This window comes from Bicyclus anynana, chromosome 23 (assembly GCF_947172395.1).
Source record: "Bicyclus anynana chromosome 23, ilBicAnyn1.1, whole genome shotgun sequence".
NCBI lineage: Eukaryota > Metazoa > Arthropoda > Insecta > Lepidoptera > Nymphalidae > Bicyclus > Bicyclus anynana.
The window spans coordinates 12,399,531-12,420,323 of NC_069105.1; the positions used below are offsets into that span (position 1 = coordinate 12,399,531).

The window sequence follows — 20,793 nt, forward strand, 5'->3', positions numbered from 1 at the left end:
GAATACGGGGATAATATATAGCCTATAGCCTTTCTCGATAAATGGGCTATCTAACACTGAAAGATTTTTTCCAATCGGACCTGTATTTCCTGAGATTAGCGCGTTCAATCAAACAAACAAACTCTTCAGCTTTATAATATTAATATAGATGGGGAAATAAATTAGTAGATACAGACAGTAGGCGTATATTAATTTCAACTTATCTCTACGTAGTCATTTGGACTAGTGGTGTATATCAAAGGTACGAAAAAATTATCCTGAGTTCGATCCCGGCTAACATTAGAAAAAGCATTTTTGTCTTACTTTTTGTTTTTCTCAATTGTAATCTATAACAACAGGAATGTATATCTACCTTGTATTCATGACACTTATAATTTAAACACCTTCAAAGCAAAAGTGAATAAGTATCTTTTAGGTAAGCACGCTCCAACTTAGACTTAAATGCTTTCCATCAGGCTTAATGGGGATGATGACTAGGTTTGAATATATTAATTTTTATGATAAATTCGGGTAAATAGGGTCATTGTTAACTAATTTATACACAAAAAGCAAAGATTTTCTGGATATTTTCAAAATAGATGAGATTATAAAATTTCCCAATCTATTAAATTTTTTTATCGTAATTAGATGTAAATTCATACAGTTTTAGCTTCCTTACATTAAATGTGACATTTTTTAATAAATGAACTATAAACATAAACGCACAAATAACGAAGATATTAGTAATTTTGTTTGAACGCGCATACAAATCTAACGATCATTACATTGCCTATGACGTCATTTTTTCGAGCCATTTTGTATGGGGCGTTTTTCAGGGATCCGCGGCAGCGCCGCAAATCTGACTCTTTAAATTCCTGTAGCTCCGAAAGTAATGATCGCAGATACCCTGTTCCTTTTACAAAATTGCTTTACTATTAGTATACTCTTAATTTATATACAATTTAAAAAACTGTCTTCATGCCTATTTGATTTTATTATATCTCCTAGGGTAGGAGCAGGGTAGGGGTAGGGTGGGGATAGGGTAGGGGTAGGGTAGGGTAGATTAGGGGTAGGTTGGGGTAGTGGTAGGGTAGGGGTAGTTGAAAGTTTACATCGAGTTTCACGCGGACGAAGTCGCGGGCGTCCGCTAGTTTAAAATAAATAAGTTATGAAATGACATGCATTTTCCACCTTCCTTTCTAATTTCTTTGTTGGTAAACAGTATTCATCAAGAAAGGCTGTAGTATAGAAACTTTGTGTTTAGTTGGAGGGAACAGAGGACATTAAAAGACATGTCTAATAATAATTTATTTTAGTTTACATATTTCAGATCTTTGGCGCAAAATAAATCAGACAGTGAACCATAGAAGCCATGTTTAGATTACGTGTCTCCAATAGAATTCAAGGTGTAAACGAAATCGCGCTTGAAGTGTGTGGAAATCCAAGTATTGGATTGAATGTAAATATCTAGAAAATTGGTAAACCTCGGCGCTCCACCAAAAGAAACTTCGGTGAATCCTTTGTGATATATGTCTCGATACAAAAGTGATTGAAGGCAAATGTTTACTTGTCTGATACACGCAACGATAGTCTAAACCCTTAACCCTCATTCGCACAAGAGTTTTTTTAACGGACGTTAAAATATGCTCAAATACAACAAATGCATTCCCAAGTACATGTTCACTCGACAGCGTTTTAGTAAATACGACGCTTTTTTTCGAGCAAAAAAAGCGCGAAAAAAATGAGGGGTCAGCGGGAGAGCGTTTTTTAATGGACGTTAAAAAAGCTAATTGAAGGTAAATTTCCAACGCCCAAAATTGAAAATACAACACTGCTCGAAAAGAAGCGTTGTGTTTTAAAAACGCTGTCGTATGAACATGTACTCCTACTTGGGAATGCATTTGTTGTATATGAACGAACGTCCGTTAAAAAAGCTCTCGTGCGAATGAGGGCTAATAAGTAGTCGCAAATCCAGAGATGGAACATTCCCGGTAAATATCATAAATATAGACTGAATGGGTCAACAATTTACTCTTGACATATATCGGAATTGGCATGGCTATTTATATCTGACATCGGTCATAAAAATTCAGCTATTTGTACAAAATACGCGTTGCTTTGAGAGCCAACATCTATTTAGAAAACTTATAAAATATGTATGTTGGTACAATGTACATATAATTAATTTATGTTCATATTAAATGACTTTTGATGAAACCTTAAGTAAGGTGTAAATGTCTGGGGAATATTACTCAAATTGTTCGGATATTGATCTGATGAATAATTAATAAAGCCATGAAGTTCAAAGGCTCGTTTACCTTTAGCGAATATTGATCAATTTTAAATTAGTGAATACTACCGTATTCTTGAATTTTAAACTATGATTAAGCTTGTTTTCAATTTATTTTTAATTAAATTATTATTTCGTTATTACTATAATGCGTTATTTTATGAAAATTCAAAATGAACAGTGAATAATCTGCAGTTCTCAGAAAAATCAACGAAAATAAGTAGCAATGCCACTGTAAAGATTTTATCTATAACTCAGTTATGAATGAAATAGCAGACGGCAGACGCCGCTCGGTTTCACCTGCGTGGTTCCCGTTCCGAAAGAAATGATGATGATGATCTTTCTGTTGTAAAAGTTATTTACAAATAAACCAAAAATATCCTCCGAGTAACTTAATACTTAAAAAAATTCTCTGGTATGAAGGTTTCCTCACGATGTTGCACCTCTAAATAACCTGTCTATTCTGTGTCCAGCCGTCTTAGCGTTAACATGTTCTGTAATCATAATCAAGTAACAAGTGAAATTAAATCTTAATGTATAATTAGAATTTTTTGACGAGGCGAAAGCTGATCTATGACTCCGAATGTTAACGTAAATAATAATAAATTGTACATTATTTTAAAATCTGAAAGTAAATTAGAATCCTGTTTAATTTTGCTATAAACCCTTCACATTCAGTTAGACAAGGCAATCAACAAAGACGAGAGTCTACATTTCGTTGGTAAGTATTAAATCAGTAAAGAAAATACGTTTATTTTACAAGCTTGCCATATCAATTTACTCCGTAACATAGTGTAAAACTTAAGAACATATCAAAGCCCCAAACGTGAAAGGTATTAGTGTAACGTCTGCTTTTCTATTAAATTGAAAATACGGAGCGATTCGAGAAAATATTGCAAGCGCCGACACTCAAAGATTAACCATAAGCTCTCAAGCTTTTACTATATTTCTATAAGTTTCAACAAGCTATAGAAAGAAATCTACGAAGTTTTCTGATAAGTTGGCAAAGATAGTTTCACAATTTATTCCCGCGAGTGGCTGCGGTGTTATTTCTATCAGAAAATTGTGAAATACTTCAACTCGAGTACGTAGCTATCGTATCGTACTAGAGAAATTATTGTACAGTTAAAATGTTACTTATTTCAAAGTTGTAAGCTTGACAAACGACAAACTTTTATAGGTACGACTTATTATTTATGTTCATAGTTTTGTCCAATAGGGTAGTTGAATCTATAATAAAAGCACATTGGCGGTTCAGATCGTACTATATATTTTGACATTGACAGTTTGACAATTAACAATTACACTTTGACAATGACACAACAGTCCAGAAACTAATTTAAAATTAATTAATATTTTTGATATTAATTAATTTTAAATTAGTATTTTAATTTTTTTTAGAATTAATATTTTTGATATCATCTGTAACAGACTCATATCAAATTTAATATAAACATTAAACAATATTAATTTCGTATGGAGTATATGATTCCGATATATATCGGTATCAATTAATAGAAGTTGAGGATTTCATAGAAAACTTAATTTAAAAATTAAGTATTTATTAAGTTTTCCAAACATAAAAAACGCTGTCGTCCATTTTGTGACGTCCCGCCATTTCTTGGTGTCACTAAATGAATAAACGTCAATCTAATTATTATTATTGTTTAATAATCTTGTCAAACACTCCCATTGGTTAAGATTTAGTGTTAACGTGACGTATGAAACAGTTTCAATATAGACCATCAAGGCCAAAATCATCATCATCATCATCAATATCAATATTTCAGAAAATAAAATCTCAAAAAATATGATGATTTTTTTCAATGAAGTAGATAGAAAAATACATACACAAAGTTTGAGCAGTATGTCATGAATAAATATTTTGTTCCTGGGCCTATTTTCTTGATAAAAACAGCCAATTTCAAAGATAACACTCTTAAACATTGCAAGTTTATATTGAAATGCAAGCATTTCGTATCAATGACCAGATGCAAAACTGATCACATAACACAGACATTTTTAACAATGCAAATAGCAATGTTTGCACACAACACAGCGCATGCAATCGCCTTGCATACAAATCAGTCTCGATGCTGTGTAATACAAACTGTGCTTTATTACACGTGTAATAAGTTTGACATTTGCATGTTGTAATATATGCATTTGGCTCTGTTTTCGTAGCTTGATATACGTTTTATCGTTTGTTTCGTCTGGGACGTGCTTCAATCTATGTACTTGTAAGTATATTGTTTGATAATAGCAACTACTTATGAGCAGCAGCGTACACTTCATGGAAATGCATCTTTTTCCTTAAAAAAAAATATTAGCCAATAGTAACTACTCATACCATAACAATTCACAGCGTCTTCGCCGGCGAAGACGAGGTCCCCGATATCTGACGTCACCCACACGTGGGCTTTTTAACTCACGATCTCGGGGGCGCCCGGACTGATACACTCAGGCCAAAACACCCTTCCCGAACGGCCCTCTAAGCCGAGGTCCGAGTCTCAGAGGAGACGCCCTTAGAGATTCGTTCCGCCCATCTACTCTGATTTTGCCTCCGGGCCCCATCAGTCAATCCGGCCCCCCGGTGACGCCGCTGAGGTCCCATAAGGAGCCTACGGCACTTAAACAATCAGAAAAAAAAACAACAATGCATTGACATAATTATGTCATCGATATGGTAACTCCCTAATAAATTCAAGAATTTAAAAGAACTCGACGAATTGAGCATACCTTTGTTTTTGGGTTTGTTAACTATATTTCAAAAACACTTTTAATAATGGCTGGCTAGAGTTGCTGATAATTGAATTTTCTACCAAAGGTACAAATGTCGCTACCAGTAATCCAGTCTCTCTCTCTCGACAGTCGGTCCCTCATGACTGAGGATCGTGACCACCTTAGCGAGTCATCTTTTGATATACAATGCTCCTCCATCGAGTACAGTCGCTAACCATTTGGACGGCACCGTAAGAGGTGCGGGCACCTGTTTCTTTGAGTAGATCCGACCTCCTTAGGGTAGGCAGTGCATTTTTGTATCTATGAAGTGTTCGCCACTGGTTGGAGATCTACCTCGTGGCCGTTTTCCTTCATTTCCAAAACCACTCATTTCCCACCACAAAATTTTTCCAGAGTATTCCAGTAATCCAGTATTAATGAAAAAATACTTTTAAGAATAGATTTAAAATATCTATCACACCTATGTATGTACAAGCATATATAGTAATAACACGTTATAGTTTAGCCGTAAATTGTAATACAAAGGAATTGTTTATTTTATAAAACTATAATGTAAATTTACAAGGCAAATAACTATTATTGACATAATATCTTTGTAATATTCTCATGATGGTAGGAAATAGCAGTATTAGGTTAATTGACGCTAAACGAAGCCGAGACGTGTAATCTCCGATCGGCCCCTACCTCGTGACCAATATAGATCCATTAGAAAACCGCAAGAAACTCTTAGATTAACGGTGACTAACTGGCCATCGATGTCACAGTTTAGCAAATTTTCAGTTGGTTACACCAGTTTTCCAGGACAAAAAGCTGATGGTCCAGGATTCGTGGAACATTTTTACAATTGATTATTATCAAGTTAATTTTCCGTGAGTAGCTTCATCTTCATGAGACGCTCAACTTTTTTATTTACGAAAATTCTTGATTCTGGTAGCTAACTGGGTTACCAGGTAATGAAAATTTCTGAGCTTCGGAGCAATATAATGTACCACGCAATTTCAAGGACATTGTCGCTGTTAAATTGTATAACTATTAATTAAGGAATAGTACAAAAAACAGCTGGTTAGTAACAACTTTTAATTACTTCATTATTGACGCAAGCTGGGAGGAGGGAAGTTAACCAAAAATTATTACTAACCAGATTTTTTTTACTGTGGCTTAATTGATAGATATACAACTCACAAATAAGTGCCATAAGTCATAAAGACCCAATCATACAAATAATTGCTCTAACTTTATACAAATAAATTCATCATACAAACGGTATGATTGTTAATCGTGTACATTGTGGTGCGATGTTGCTAACAGTTACAATAATTGTCACCGGGTATAATTTAGTTAAACTGTTGGCAACATGATACTAAGTCTATGGGCTGATTCTATGGAGTTACGGTACAATTGACGCTAAGAGTGATGTATCGGTCGCAGGATGTACAGAAATAGAAATAAGTTTATATCTACCAGGCCGTTAACCAATAGACCAATGAGGCGATTTTTCAAATACAAACAACCTTTGCCCTTTTATTGACATCAATATCGCTAACTATGAGCCTCATAAGAAGGCTTAGAGTCACACAGCGGGTGTTGGAACGAGCTATGCTAGGAGTATCTATGCGTGATCGAATCAGAAATGAGGAGATCCGCTAAAGAACCAAAGTCACCGACATAGCTCAATGAGTCGCGAAGCTGAAGTGGCAATGGGTGGAGCACATAGTTCGAAGAGCCGATAGACGTTGGGGTTCCAAGATGCTGGAATGGCGACCCCGTACTACAAAGTGCAGTGTTGGTCGACCCCCCACCAGGTGGACTGACGACATCAAGCGAGTCGCAGAGATTCGCTGGATGCAGGCGGCTTAGTATCGTGATGTTTGGAAGTCGCTACAAAAGGCCCATGTCCTGCAGTGGACTTCCATCGGCTGATATGATGATGATGATGATGATGATTGACATCAAAATCCATGTACGTATATGGTACAAATATATACTCGTACACGTACAGTATAGGGCAAACATTCATATTAAACCTGATACGGCCGGATTTTTCACAAAAAAAGCGTTAAGTAGACCCTTAAAAAGTCAAGTGGCGGATAGCGAATGAGCCTAACTTAATAAAAAAAAAAATACCGCTGTATAGTGTGTGCCTACTGGTTCAAGTACCCAGGTTCAGGGTTCCCTTTGAGGGCCGATGTTTCAGTGATTCGTACGGACTCTGAAGGGCCGGTCGAGGGGCCGGATCAAAAGTGATAAATAACATGTAGGAGATATGGCTTAATTAGTATTATTATTACCCTTATATTTAATCATAACCGTAACATATGTGAGGATTTATGATCTTGTGGGCTTCTCAAATATGGCTTGCCGTTTTCATACTAATAGGTATGACTATGAGTAGGTATACCAATTGAACAAGTAATTCTGTCTGTTTGCTACATTTTCACTTGAACTTAACCTCTTGATAAATATTGTTGAAATGTACATAATTATATGTATTCATGAATTAACTCATTTTAGGAACGAAAAAATGTAATTGAGCAAAAGCCGAAAATTATTTTACGTTCTATTTTTCTGCTTTTATGATATCAGAATATACTTAATAATGACTAGCGGACCCGGTCAAGCTTCGCTTTGACTCTTGTGCACTACTTCACTACCCCTACCTACCCTACTCCCACCCTATTCCTACCCTACCTCTACCCTACCTACTCCTTATTTGAGCTTAGCAACACATTTCATACATTCACTTTTTATATCTATACTAATATTATAAAGCTTCGCTTTGACTCTTGTGCAGTTCTTCTCTATCTCTACCTACCCTATTCCCACCCTATTCCCACCCTACATCTACCCTACTTCTAACCTACCTACTCCTTATTTACAGCAATACATTTCATACACTATTTTTTTATATCTATACTAATATTACAAACCTGAAGAGTTTGTTTGATTGATTGAACGCGCTAATCTCAGGAAGTACTGGTCCGATTTGAAAAATTCTTTCAGTGTTAGATAGCCCATTTATCGGGGAAGGCTATAAGCTATATTTTATCCCCGTATTCCTACGGGAACGGGAACCACGAGGGAGAAACCGCGCGGCGTCAGCTAGTTATAGGTAAGTATCATGTCCAAAAAGTAAAACCAAGTTGCAAATTTTAACTAATAAAATAAGTAAATTTTTATTTTATTAAAAAAAAAACACAACTTGTGGCCGAAAATATTGTTACCACTTAAGAAAGATTAAAGATTCGCTCAAAGCATTTGTACCAAGTTAACCATCGAGTGCACTTTACAGCGCCAAAAACAGCAAGCAATCATTGACCCATTACCGGTCCCTTTCGGGTATTCACCCAGTACCCCCAATAACGTCGGCGCTGAAGTCTTTTCCCAGCGCCCACTTACCCATCTACGAGCCTCTCCGTAACACAAACTCCAAACAGCCTCTCGATACACATTGACCTAATTTCCCGCCACTCTTTCGGGGCGTCGGAAACGTTTAAGTATGGGCCACGTAAGCACAATTTCTGAACGACAACAAAAAGAAAGTTTAACCCGTTTAAAAAAAGTTGAGATTTTTCGCATGCCACTTTTATCGTATTGAATTTTCCATAAAAAAAAATAAAAATTATTTTTTTTCTTTACAAGTTACCCCTTGACTACAATCTCGAACTATTTAAGAATTAAACCTTTTTCGTTTTATAGTAGGCTAGTACCTACTCGTAACAGACAAAAATTAAAAAAAAAAAAACAAAATTACTTTAGCTTCTAGAAAAAATGCTTTTTTAGCCCCGCTGTGGAGTGGTAATATGATAGTGTTGTTAGAGTAGTGAAAATGTTTTATTTCTTTTCTTTAGAAGTTAGACTACAATGCCACCTGATGGTAAGTGATGATGCAATCTAAGATGGAAGCGGTCTAACTTGTTAGGAGGAGCATAAAAATCCACACTCCTTTCGGTATCATCGTACCGGAACGCTAAATCGTTTGGCGGTACATCTTTGCCAATAGAGTGGAAACTAGCCACGGCCAAAGCCTCCCACCAGCTAAAATTTCTATTTTGTATAATAGCATACCCTAATTAAAAGCCCTGTGCACGCTTCCATTCTAATAAGAGTGTCTAGTTATAGCGTCGAACGGAACGGAACTACGGCTTGCGGTTTGTGCGGTAGGGAGCAACTGGACTTACAAAACAGGGGTGTATTATAACAGGATGGGGTGCATAATGTGTTTAACTTGTCAGTGCTGCATTTCTAATTGGTTAGGACGTAGCTTTCATTTTAGAGTACGCCGGAAGCACACTGGGATAAATTTTTTATTCGTTTTAATATAATAAATAGTCCGGGATCCGTAGAAATTGTGGCTATTTTTTTTACAAGTTAGTCCTTGACTACAATCTCACCTGATAGTAAGTAATGATGCAATCTAAGATGGAAGCGGGCTAACTTGTTAGGAGTAGGATGATATCCACACCTTTTTCGGTTCCTACACGACTTCGTATCGGAACGCTAAATCGCTTGGCGATACGTCTTTGTCGGTAGGGTGGTAACTAGCCTCGGCCGAAGCCTCCCACCAGCCAAACCTGGACTAATTAAGAAAACCTCAATCGGCCCAGCCGGGAATCGAACCCAGGACCTCCGTCTTATATAATTGTATAACTATTAATTAAGCAACATTAAATAAAAAACAGTCGGTTAGTAACACACACTCAGTGTCCTACAACTTGCGTGGTACATTATCTAGTTCTGACGTTCTGAAATCTTTATTTCCTGGTAACTCAGTTAGCTACCAAAATCGAGAATTTTCGTAATTAAAAAAGTTGATCGTCTCATCAAGATGAAGGTACTCATGAAAAATTAACTTGACAGTAATCAGTTGCACAAAATGTTCTACGGATCTCTAACTATAACAGTCGGTTAACGAACAAATTATGATTATTTTATACCAGGGTAGGCGAACCTATGGCACGCGTGCCATCAATGGCACGCGTGCCATAGGTTCGCCTACCAGTTCATATTTTGGGCACGTCGCCGATCATAAAACATGTGTAAAGTAGGTATTTGACATAAATTATTTGTCATCTAACCTGCAGCAACAGAAGTCACACTAATTTTACAATAATTTAATTTATGCGTGTAATAAAAACATTCCAAAATGTACCTCTTTTGTTTACTTTATTTCATAAAGAGTTTTGATAGTATTTATTATTGTTATTCTCCAAATAATCAGAAAGTCAAAATTATTTGATGGCACGCCAATGACCCCATTAAACATTTTTTAGAAAAAATGGCACGTTGATGCATAAAGGTTCGCCTACCCTGTTTTATACCTTTTCACACGGGCCACATATTTAAAGAGCCGATGAACGTTGGGGTCCCAAGGTGCTGGAATGGCGACCCCACACTGGTAAGCGCAGTGTTGGTCGACCCCCCACTAGGTGGACTGAGGACAACAAATGGGTTGTAGGGAGCCGCTGGATACTGGCGGCTCGAGAACGTTGTGTTTGGAAGTCCATGTAAAAGGCCTATGTCCAGCAGTGGATGTCCATCGGCTGATATGATGATGATGATGATGATGATATGAAGAAATACGACAAAGGACAACAACAATAAGCTGGTTAGTGACACATCTATTAAAAGGCGGAACTTTCATTTCAGAATGCACTGAAAAGAAAGTTCTTTTCTTTCTTTTCCTTTCTTTTCTTGTGCTAAGTGAAACTAAGGTACTACGTTCCTTGTTTTATAAAGTCGCCGCTATTTAGTAAACTTAGCTAATTATACGCCTTAAAGACTCCTTTTCTGTTCTCTCTATGTAATATTATTTCTTTTAGCTTTCTAATGTTGTCCTTCTTTTGTTTAGACAAAGTCAAAAATATTTTATTCAATAAGACTCTTATTTCATTTTCAATAGTTATCTAAATTGTAATTGTAACTAATTAAAAAATGTGTTATTGTAGTTAAATGAATAAATCTAAATTAATTTTATTTTAAGGAGCTGTGATAGCCCAGTGGATATGACCTCTGCCTCCGATTCCGGAGGGTGTGGGTCCGAATCCGGTCCGAGGCATGCACCTCCAACTTCTCAGTTGTGTTCATTTTAAGAAATTAAATTCACGTGTCTCAAACGGTGAATGAAAAACATCGTGAGGAAACCTGCATACCAGAAAATTTTCTTAATCCTCTGCGTGTGTGAATTCTGTCATTCCGCATTGATCTAGCGTGGTGGACTATTGGCCTAACCCTAACTAACAGGAGACTCGAGCTCAGTAGTGAGTCGAATAAGGGTTGATGATGATTAAGTAGGTATAATAATTAAAGTCGTAAGTTAAGATTAATTATCCCCGGTACGAGAAGTAGCTCTATTGAAAGTCAAATTGGCGGTGAGGTGGACAAAACTCTTCTTGGTCTTGTGAAATATTTACAAGTTGTACTTAATTAAAAGTTTGACAATAGCTTGGTCCGTCCCTTGACATCTTCTATCTACTTTTCCCACTGACTTTCCGGTGCACGTTTTTCAGGTGAGTATCTTATCTACTAGGATAAACCTAGAAAACTCATTTTTTTTTTTTACAATTAGCTACAATCTCAATTGATGGTAAGTGATGATGCAGTCTAAGATGGAAGCGGGCTATTTTGTTAGGAGGAGGATGAAAAACCACACCCCTTTTGGTTTCTACACGGCATCGTACCGGAACGCTAAATCGCTTGGCGGTACGTCTTTGCCGGTAGAGTGGTAACAAGCCACGGCCGAAGACCTGGACAAATTAAGAAAATCTCAATCTGCCCAGCCGGGGATCGAACCCAGGACCTCCGTCTTGTAAATCCACCGCGCATCATAGAGAGATCCTGTTAACAATACTTTTTCTGATTTATTTCTATATTTAGGTTAAATCAAAAAAAAATATTTGTATGACCATGACCACTTTTTGCGTTTACTCTTCAAGTACATTATGGTGTGTGTAATTTAAATAAAAATCTATATTAGGTTCTTGTGCTTTAAACTGAAGGGGCACTGCAGGAGTCGAGTGGCGATAAATTGAATCGCTCAAACGATTCATGCTTAAAAGGTCCTTTAAAAACTTAAAAGGGGCAGGTAAATGAGCGTATCAAGGATTATTATCGTGAATGCCCACATGCATTCGACTAAGTGCAACGTAAATTAACGTTGGTCAATCGAGAGGCGATGTTTTTTATATAATGTGAATAAATAAATCGAATTTTCAGACCTCGAAATGAATGACCGAAGATAGAAAGCCGATGTTTTATACTCATCTCAGAAAACGCGACGAAAACGCGGTAAGTAATTTTTAAAAATTACTACCTACCAGTGGCGAAGGGTGGAATTTTGACGAAGTTAAGCCGTCCCAAAGAAAAGGAAATTCATACCTTGATACAACTTAGGTTTCTCATATATCGTTATGTATATATTCATTACATTGAATATATTAGTATGGATTTTTAAAAGGTAACCCGGCGGAAATCAGCTTGTATGGACGCTTTACCTGCATCATAATTCAATATCATAAAACCTAGAGATTTAAGAGGAGGATCTCGTAAAGGTATAATATAGCTTCGGTATTTGCTATAGGATATTGAAACAAAATAATACGGGTTCTTCGAATCTGTAGTTACAAATATCTTTTACGAGTACCTAATACCATCATAGGAGACAAGAAACAGGATTTTAAAAAATTAAAAAAAAAAATCCCATTCAAACGACATAAACCAGTAATTATATTTAAATGATGCAATGCATTCTGCAATAAAATAATTTACCTTTAATAAGGCCATAAAATAGAAATGATTGATCAATTCAAATGTGCAGACTTTAGTAAAATCCCTATTCAAACACATTTCCAATTCGCGCTGTGGAAAGATCCACAAAGAATTTTTTTAATAAGTAAGCGTAGGAAGCTAAATTGGAAGGGGGCGGTCCCTGATCAAAGAATAATTGGTACCTCGTTTGAATTAACCTTGCTGGTATAAAAAGCTACCTATCTTTGAAAAACTTATAAGAATAAAAAACTTTCCATATTTTTATGAAGAAAAATTCTTTTGGTAACATTTCTAAAAATAAAAATAAGTAGTAGGTAATTAAAAATAAAATTCACGAGACAAATAGAGTTAATATTATCTATGCTAATATTTTAAAGAGGTACGATTTGATTGTGTGTAGGAGTAGGGTAGCATAGGGTAAGAGTAGGGTACGTCTTAGCTGATAGAGTGCTAACTAGCCACGGCCGAAGCCTTCCACCAGCCAGATCAATTAAGAATACCTCAATCTGCCCAGCCGGGGATCAAACCCCGGAACTTCATTTTGTAAATTCACTGCGCCACGGAGGCCGTCAAAAATGCTTGATTTTGATTTGTATAACGATCACTATCGCTTACGTTTTCTCTGAGGCAACACCAGGGTGAAAATTTATTTGAAGAAAGAATGCTCAGTATGCCACAGCCCAAACCAGGACACGAATCTAGGACTTCGTGATTCGAAGCCACAGCCTAACCATTAGATCAACGTGGCATTTCGAACGGCATTTCAATATATTTTACGACAGGTTGAATACACAACTTTGTTCTTTGAAGTCGATTCAAAATTGATTCAAGTTACACCACAACTACTTTCACGTACCCACCAAGTTCTCAATAACGAAGTAAAGTAATTTAAAAGCTCAGAGTTCATCACACGCATCTCCCCGGGGAAATACATACGTAACCGCTTTGGTGCGGACCGCCTGTACACTGGGGACCCTAACCATTGATACAAACATACAAAGACATCACGCACGTAAGTATTCTTCTTTGTCGTTACACTCTTGACAGAGTGGTCGTGGTCGTCATTTGGGTGCGGTGGCAAGCCTCACTATCCGTCGCCATTCCTCCCGTAATGTGGCTCTCCTAGCACATTCGTAGAGCGTTCCATGGAGAGTGGTTTTTACTTGGTCAGTCCAGACACACACGTAAGACAATACCCGCTCCTTATAACCGACGCCCGCGGTTTCACCCTTTTAGTTCCCATACCCGTGAGAATATGAGGATAAAATATAGCCTATTATGATACACAAATAAAGCGGCTTTCTAGTGGTAAAATAATTTCCAAAATCGGTTCAGTAGATTCAGAGATTATCCCTACATTACCACAAACTTTACCTCTCTTTAATATTAGTCATTTAATATTACTTATCAACCCATACTCGGCTCACTGCAGAGCTCGAGTCTCCACTCACAATGAGAGGGGTTAAGCCAATAGTCCACCACGCTGGTCCAATGCGGATTGGCAGACTTCACACACACAGAGAAACAAGAAAATTCTCTGGTATGCAGGTTTCCTCACGATGTTTTTCCTTCACCGTCTGAGACACGTGATATTTAATTTATTATAATGCACACAACTGAAAAGTTGAAGGTGCATGCCCCGGACCGGCTACCAACGCACACCCTCCGGAATCGGAGGCAGAGGTCATATCCACTTGACTATCACGCTCCTCCTTAACACAAATTAAAAAAATAACATTTAGCACTGAATTCACGTCAACAGCACAACAATTACGAGGAAGGAATCATTGGGAAAGAGTTTTCCATATGAAAAATATCGGTTAAATTTCATTGTACTGGAAGTTAGTCAGTATTTAAGTTGAGTTACTTTTTACCAACGCACACCCTCCGGAATCGGAGGCAGAGGTCATATCCACTTGACTATCACGCTCCTCCTTAACACAAATTAAAAAAATAACATTTAGCACTGAATTCACGTCAACAGCACAACAATTACGAGGAAGGAATCATTGGGAAAGAGTTTTCCATATGAAAAATATCGGTTAAATTTCATTGTACTGGAAGTTAGTCAGTATTTAAGTTGAGTTACTTTTTCAATTACGAGTAGTATTATTAGCAAGTCAAAATATTATCAGCTGTTTGTTTTGAGAAAAAATGAATTCCTTGCATGAATGTAAATAAATAGTCGAATCCCTAAAAAATACCAATTTAAGTATGGTGTGTATATTGTATACTAATATTATAAAGCTGAAGAGTTTGTTTGTTTGAACGCGCTAATCTCAGGAACTACTGGTCTGAACTGAAAAATTATTACTGTGTTAGATAGCCGATTTATCGAGGCAGGTTATAGGCTATATATTATCTCCGTATTCCCACGGGAACGGGAACCACGAGGGTGAAACCGCATCAGCTAGTATTAGATTATAATAAACGTTCTACGTATATCAATGGCAGGAACTAATCAATAGCCCAGCGACCAAACATTAACGGCTCGTTCGTATTTCGCAAACAGTTTTTTTTAACTATCCCGGTAAAGTGTATTCCCCGCTCGATACACCGGGGAGCGATGTGTTTTAATTAGATTGCCCACCGAAGACATCCTCGACGCAGCAATTTTGTTCGGTTACACTTTATTTGTTGACTGTACAAATACGTTGCTCAAGAAAGAGTTGCTACACTTCTGTGAATTAAAAGCGTTATACACACAAGTGTTATAAAAGTAATCCCATTTGTGTAAGTGAATTTACTCGTAGGTTGTTTTCATATGAATCCTGTAGTATCGATACTATTAGTACATAGTTATTAATCATCATCATCATCATATCAGCCGATGGACGTCCACTGCAGGACATAGGCCTTTTGTAGGGACTTCCAAACATCACGATACTGAGCCACCTGCATCCAGCGAATCCCTGCGACTCGCTTGATGTCGTCAGTCCACCTGGTGGGGGGTCGGCCAACACTGCGCTTACTAGTGCGGGGTCGCCATTCCAGCACTTTGGGACCCCAACGTCCATCGGCTCTTCGCACTATGTGCCCCGCCCATTGCCACTTCAGCTTCGCAACTCGTTGAGCTATGTCGGTGACTTTGGTTCTTCTGCGGATCTCCTCATTTCTGATTCGATCACGCAGAGATACTCCTAACATAGCTCGTTCCATCGCCCGCTGTGTGACTCTGAGCCTTCTTATGAGGCCCATAGTTAGCGACCAAGTCTCGGAACCATAGGTCATCACTGGCAACACGCACTGTTCGAAGACTTTTGTCTTCAGGCACTGAGGAATTTCAGTTATTAATAGCAAAAATAATTTATCTATACTAATATTAAAGAGAGGTAAAGTTAGTGGTATTGTAGGGGACAATCTCTGGATCTAATAAACCGATTTTGAAAATTGTTTTACCGCTAGAAAGCCACGTTATTTATGAGTATCATTGGCTATATTTTATCCTCGTATTCTTACGGGTATGGGAACTACGAGGGTGAAACCGTTGGCGTTGGTTAGTAATAAATAAGATAAAAATAAATATTGCATATACTAATAGTATAACTATTAAAAGATTTAATATTTATCTTTATGATAAATATATATAAAAATTCATCTTTAATTTATTATGGTAGGTGATAGTTTATTTTATAATATTTAATGGATTTAAAAATTCTAATGGCTTGGATTGGTGTCTCCTTGCTTTAATATCACTGGCACGCTTTAAAACTGTTCCAAATATGCGTCTCACAACACAGATCTTTGTCTTATGCGGTAAAAAATATTAGGTTGAGTGGGAAATGTCTCGGCAATACATATTTACGTTCGGGGACTCCATAACGAGCCACGCTCCCCTGGCATTGTCTCCTGTTTCTCCCCCCTTTTTTATGTCCCCATAATTCCCCTGCCTTTTAGGTACTAACCGAACAGACTCGCCTGTAAAGCCTTTACACACGGGACCGATTTACGTCTCAACTTACAAAAAGATAACCAAGTTAGCAGGCTTTCAAGGGCAAAGCGATGTTTAATTCTTTAAAAGCAACGTAACTTCGGAAAGTTAAGCTGAATTTCAAAGTAGCTGCCGATATTGTTCACATGAGGCGCTAAATAAATTGAGAAATTAATTATTATTATTATATTAATAATAACTAGCCGCATAAAAATAAATCCAGTGATATAATATCAAAGAATTCCTGCGGGTTCTTAAAAAAAACTCAATCCATGCCTAAAGATTAACATTTACTAACATTTTATAAATGAAGACATCATCAAAATATTCATATTTTTATCGGGATACTACTAAGATATTCGTGGAAGAGAGAAAACGCAATATATCATAGCCCTTTCCAAGACTCCGACCCAGACCTTATGAGGCCGCGTAGAATAACCTATGGGATAACAAAGGCAGTTGAAAAAGGGAGAAATTATCTCTATTAGAAGTCAAGTTGGTACTTACAAGTTGGTATAGTGTTTCACGCAACTATTTGCCTCTCAGCCCTTCCTGTTCTTTTTCATATCTTCGTTATTATGTCCCGTTGTTTGCGCCCGTTGTGTGATTTGTTACGGTACAGATTTGTGTAGCCGACTCATTGTGCAGTTGGTCTGTTAAGTGTTAATGGACTAAGCTGGACTACTTTTTTACTCTCATAAAATTGGGACAATAATATTTATGTAATTAACTAGGTTTGTCCCCGAGATTTTACTTGCGTATATAAATTATTGTGTTTAAAGCTTTGATAGCTTATGAGTTTATAATTAACTTACACTTATTGAAACTGGCTTTTAAATTAATATTTTTTTACCTTACAACTTACTTACTGCTTTATTATTTTTTTTATTAAGCTTGTTCAACCAAACACACTATTCAGTTTTGTAATATTAGGATGTATATACTAGCAGATGCTCACGACTAAATTTAGGTTTTTAAAAGTCATTATTACCAAAAGTAAGATACGGCTTGGCAAGCTATTTTAGCGTTCTGGTACGATGACACAAAATGAATTGAATAGACCGAATCCCAATAACTTAAGAGCGCCATTTTAGACAAGGGATCACTAAACATCTGAGAAATTGTCGTTGAACTTACTAAAAGCAATATTTAACGACTCCATAAAGCTATGTATACACGAGCCGGTCTCAAATCACGTCACACAACCATAACACACGCAGGGCAATAATTTTTCCAGCGCTGCTCCAATTTGGCGATAAAAGCCCAAATGCGTCCTTTTAGCCGCTCATGTATTATTCAAATGATTCCCACTCGATTGCCCTTTATTTGTATGTACATGTGTACAATGAGTTCAGAATGGTGGCATTTCAGTTAAATTTTAACCGAATTTTGAGCATTAAAACCGCATACTGCGTGTAATATCCGCAATCAGTTAAATATGGACCGACAGAAACCTAAACATTATCAGTACATTCCTGTTTATACTTGCTAAATTGTATTACATTTGCTGGTAAATAATTTCAATGACTCAAATTCGATGGGTTATGTAATACTTAATAGTTATTGCTATATAACTATACTAGCTCCTAATGAGTGAAAATTGTTACGAAATAAACAGCAATTTTTAAAATATGAAAAAACCACGCGTACCTACTCGTATAAGGCGCGTACAATGTATTTCGTGTGTTCTTAAATAATCAGGAAATATTTTATTGACTTAATAGAATTATTCTTGCGCTAGTTTTTTTTTATTTTTTTTTATTATTCTTTACAAGTTAGCCCTTGACTACAATCACACCTGATGGTAAGTAGTAGATCTAGATAAGAGGTGGGCAAATTATTCTTGTCAAATAAAAGGTAAAAGAAAAATTATCTTGATATATTTAACTTGCATTACAAAAATAGCGTTTTCAAAAGAACGCGCGTAAATTATACATAGTGTGCACAGGCCCTTGTAAACATTTCCGAGCTAATAAAATTATTCAAATGATAGCAGATCCAGTTCCTAGGTAGGCTTTGTGTCGAGTGTAGGATAGAAGAAATATCGTAAAAGTCTACGTGTACGGGCTAAACTCTAAAGCATTGATTCCCAAAGTGGTCCAGATTGACCATTTTACTACTGGTGGTGGGGTCTACGGAAGTCTCGGCGTGGGTCTACATTGATGTAACATAAAAATGGGGTTTCACGATACGTAAGTGGGGGTCCACAAAACATTATCTGGTTTCATACAGAATGGGGAGTTTTTTAAATTAAATAGTTAGGAATTGATTGCTGTATTGTGCTCTGACTATAGATTATTCTATCTATAGATAGATATAGACTATAGACTATAGATTATTAAAGATATCAAAAATTAAAGTTGGCTAAAATCAATTTTTGCCTGGACAATTTAATTTTTTGTCATACATTCACAGCACAATCAATTAATTTATTAACTAAGGTAGTAATCAATTCTCACTTTTTTAAACTGATTATTTTGTGATGGCTATTGATTCAGCTAAACACATTTTTGGTAGAGTTTTGGATAGAAATTTAGCAGGAGGTCCACCAGAACCAGTAAAATTTGAAAGTGGTCTATGAGAAAAAAAAAGTTTGGGAACCTCTGCTCTAAAGCATCGCTGAAACGGCCGTCCTACGGGATCGTCTCAATGCAAATCCTTTTGCTAAAGCTCTCTCTCTCTCTACCACTCTCCGATGGCCGTATATTTGAATTTTTCACTGCACACCTTGGACTTTCTATTTAACGGGAAATGGGTAAACAGAATATATTCCCTTTGAAATGTCGAAGCGGAATGGGAGATACGTTCCGTTAGATATGCGAATAAAGTGCTGTACACACATATTGTGTGTAGGTACATTTAGGGACTTGTATTCAATTTATTTAACGGCATTTACGTACGGTAATATACTTACACGAGGAAACTTAATTGGCTTCCACACAACATTGTGAAAGAGATGGTTTTACGAGTAGGTATACCCCTGAAAATTAGATGAGGTGAAAAAACTAATTAAGTGGTAGGCACGTTTTTTTTTCCAGATACTGATAAAACATTTACTGTAACCATTTGACTGCCTCGTTATATATAAGCTGAATGGTTAGACTATGAGGCTTTTGGAATTTTGAAATTTTGAAAGTCTGGGTCATGCTTTGGAATATTAAGTTTTTTTTCAAACTTTTTTTTTTGTTTATTCCAAGAAATTCTCAGTAGCAGTCCGGAATTGGGAAGTTTGTGGTGTTCCTGTTACACTCTCGTGCCTCGGAATGTACATCACGTCAAGTTCTTTGGTTTTAGTATATTCAAAATTCATTTATCAAGCAGGCATATTCGTAGTTTACAAGAACTTTTGAAACATCAAGTTTGACTATTTGTAAAGACTCTACCACCGGTTCGTAAGGTAAGAGTTTGCTGAGAAGAGCCGGCAAGAAACTCAACAGTTGCTCTTTTGAAAAAAAATCAAACATGACGATAATTTACAATTGTTAACATCATCACAATTTCTTTTTGTTTTACTTCCTGTGTAAAGGCTGAAGCTGATCCACAAAGACCTCCAAGTATCTTTATCATTAAGGAACTCAATTGTGTAGTAACCTCGACTAAGTAAATGTTTTCTAAGTAAGTAAGTAACAGCGGCGAAGAGTTCATGCGAGCCGATTCCCGTCAGGTTACTTTAAAAATCTAGATATATGAGAAACCGGAGTTTGTATCATGCTATATAATTTCCTTTTCTTTCGGACGGCTTACCTTCATCTAAATTCTATCCTTCGCCACTGGTAAGTAGTATTTATGATCGTTACTGAATCACACAAGTCATCCTAAGTTCGCACATCGGCATTGGAGGGGTTAAGTTCAAAAACCCTGCAGTCTGCACCTTTAATCTCGTATTTAACCAACAAATCAAACATCAAAACAAACCACGCGACTTTGTTATTGTCTGTTTTTCGAAAATAAAATAAGCATGAAAAAAACCAACGTTTCTTACCAAACAGTAGTGCTTTAATATAGTTACTTATATCTATATTAGCGATCTTGTTTAATGTTCGACATAAAAGCAGAATTATTGTCAAAACAGCTAACTAGCAAAGTT

The 20,793-nt window shown here is 36.6% G+C and overlaps 1 protein-coding gene and 1 long non-coding RNA gene across 2 annotated transcripts in view; both read right to left on the reverse strand.

Annotated features, from left to right (window-relative positions):
* LOC112049154 (ubiquitin-like protein 3) overlaps nt 1-20,793 on the reverse strand; it is a 236,975-nt gene that overhangs the window by 71,603 nt on the left and 144,579 nt on the right. The window lies entirely within an intron of this gene.
* Nucleotides 1-20,793, reverse strand: part of LOC128199371 (uncharacterized) — an 89,649-nt gene that overhangs the window by 8,943 nt on the left and 59,913 nt on the right. The gene's annotated exons all lie outside the window — the stretch shown is intronic.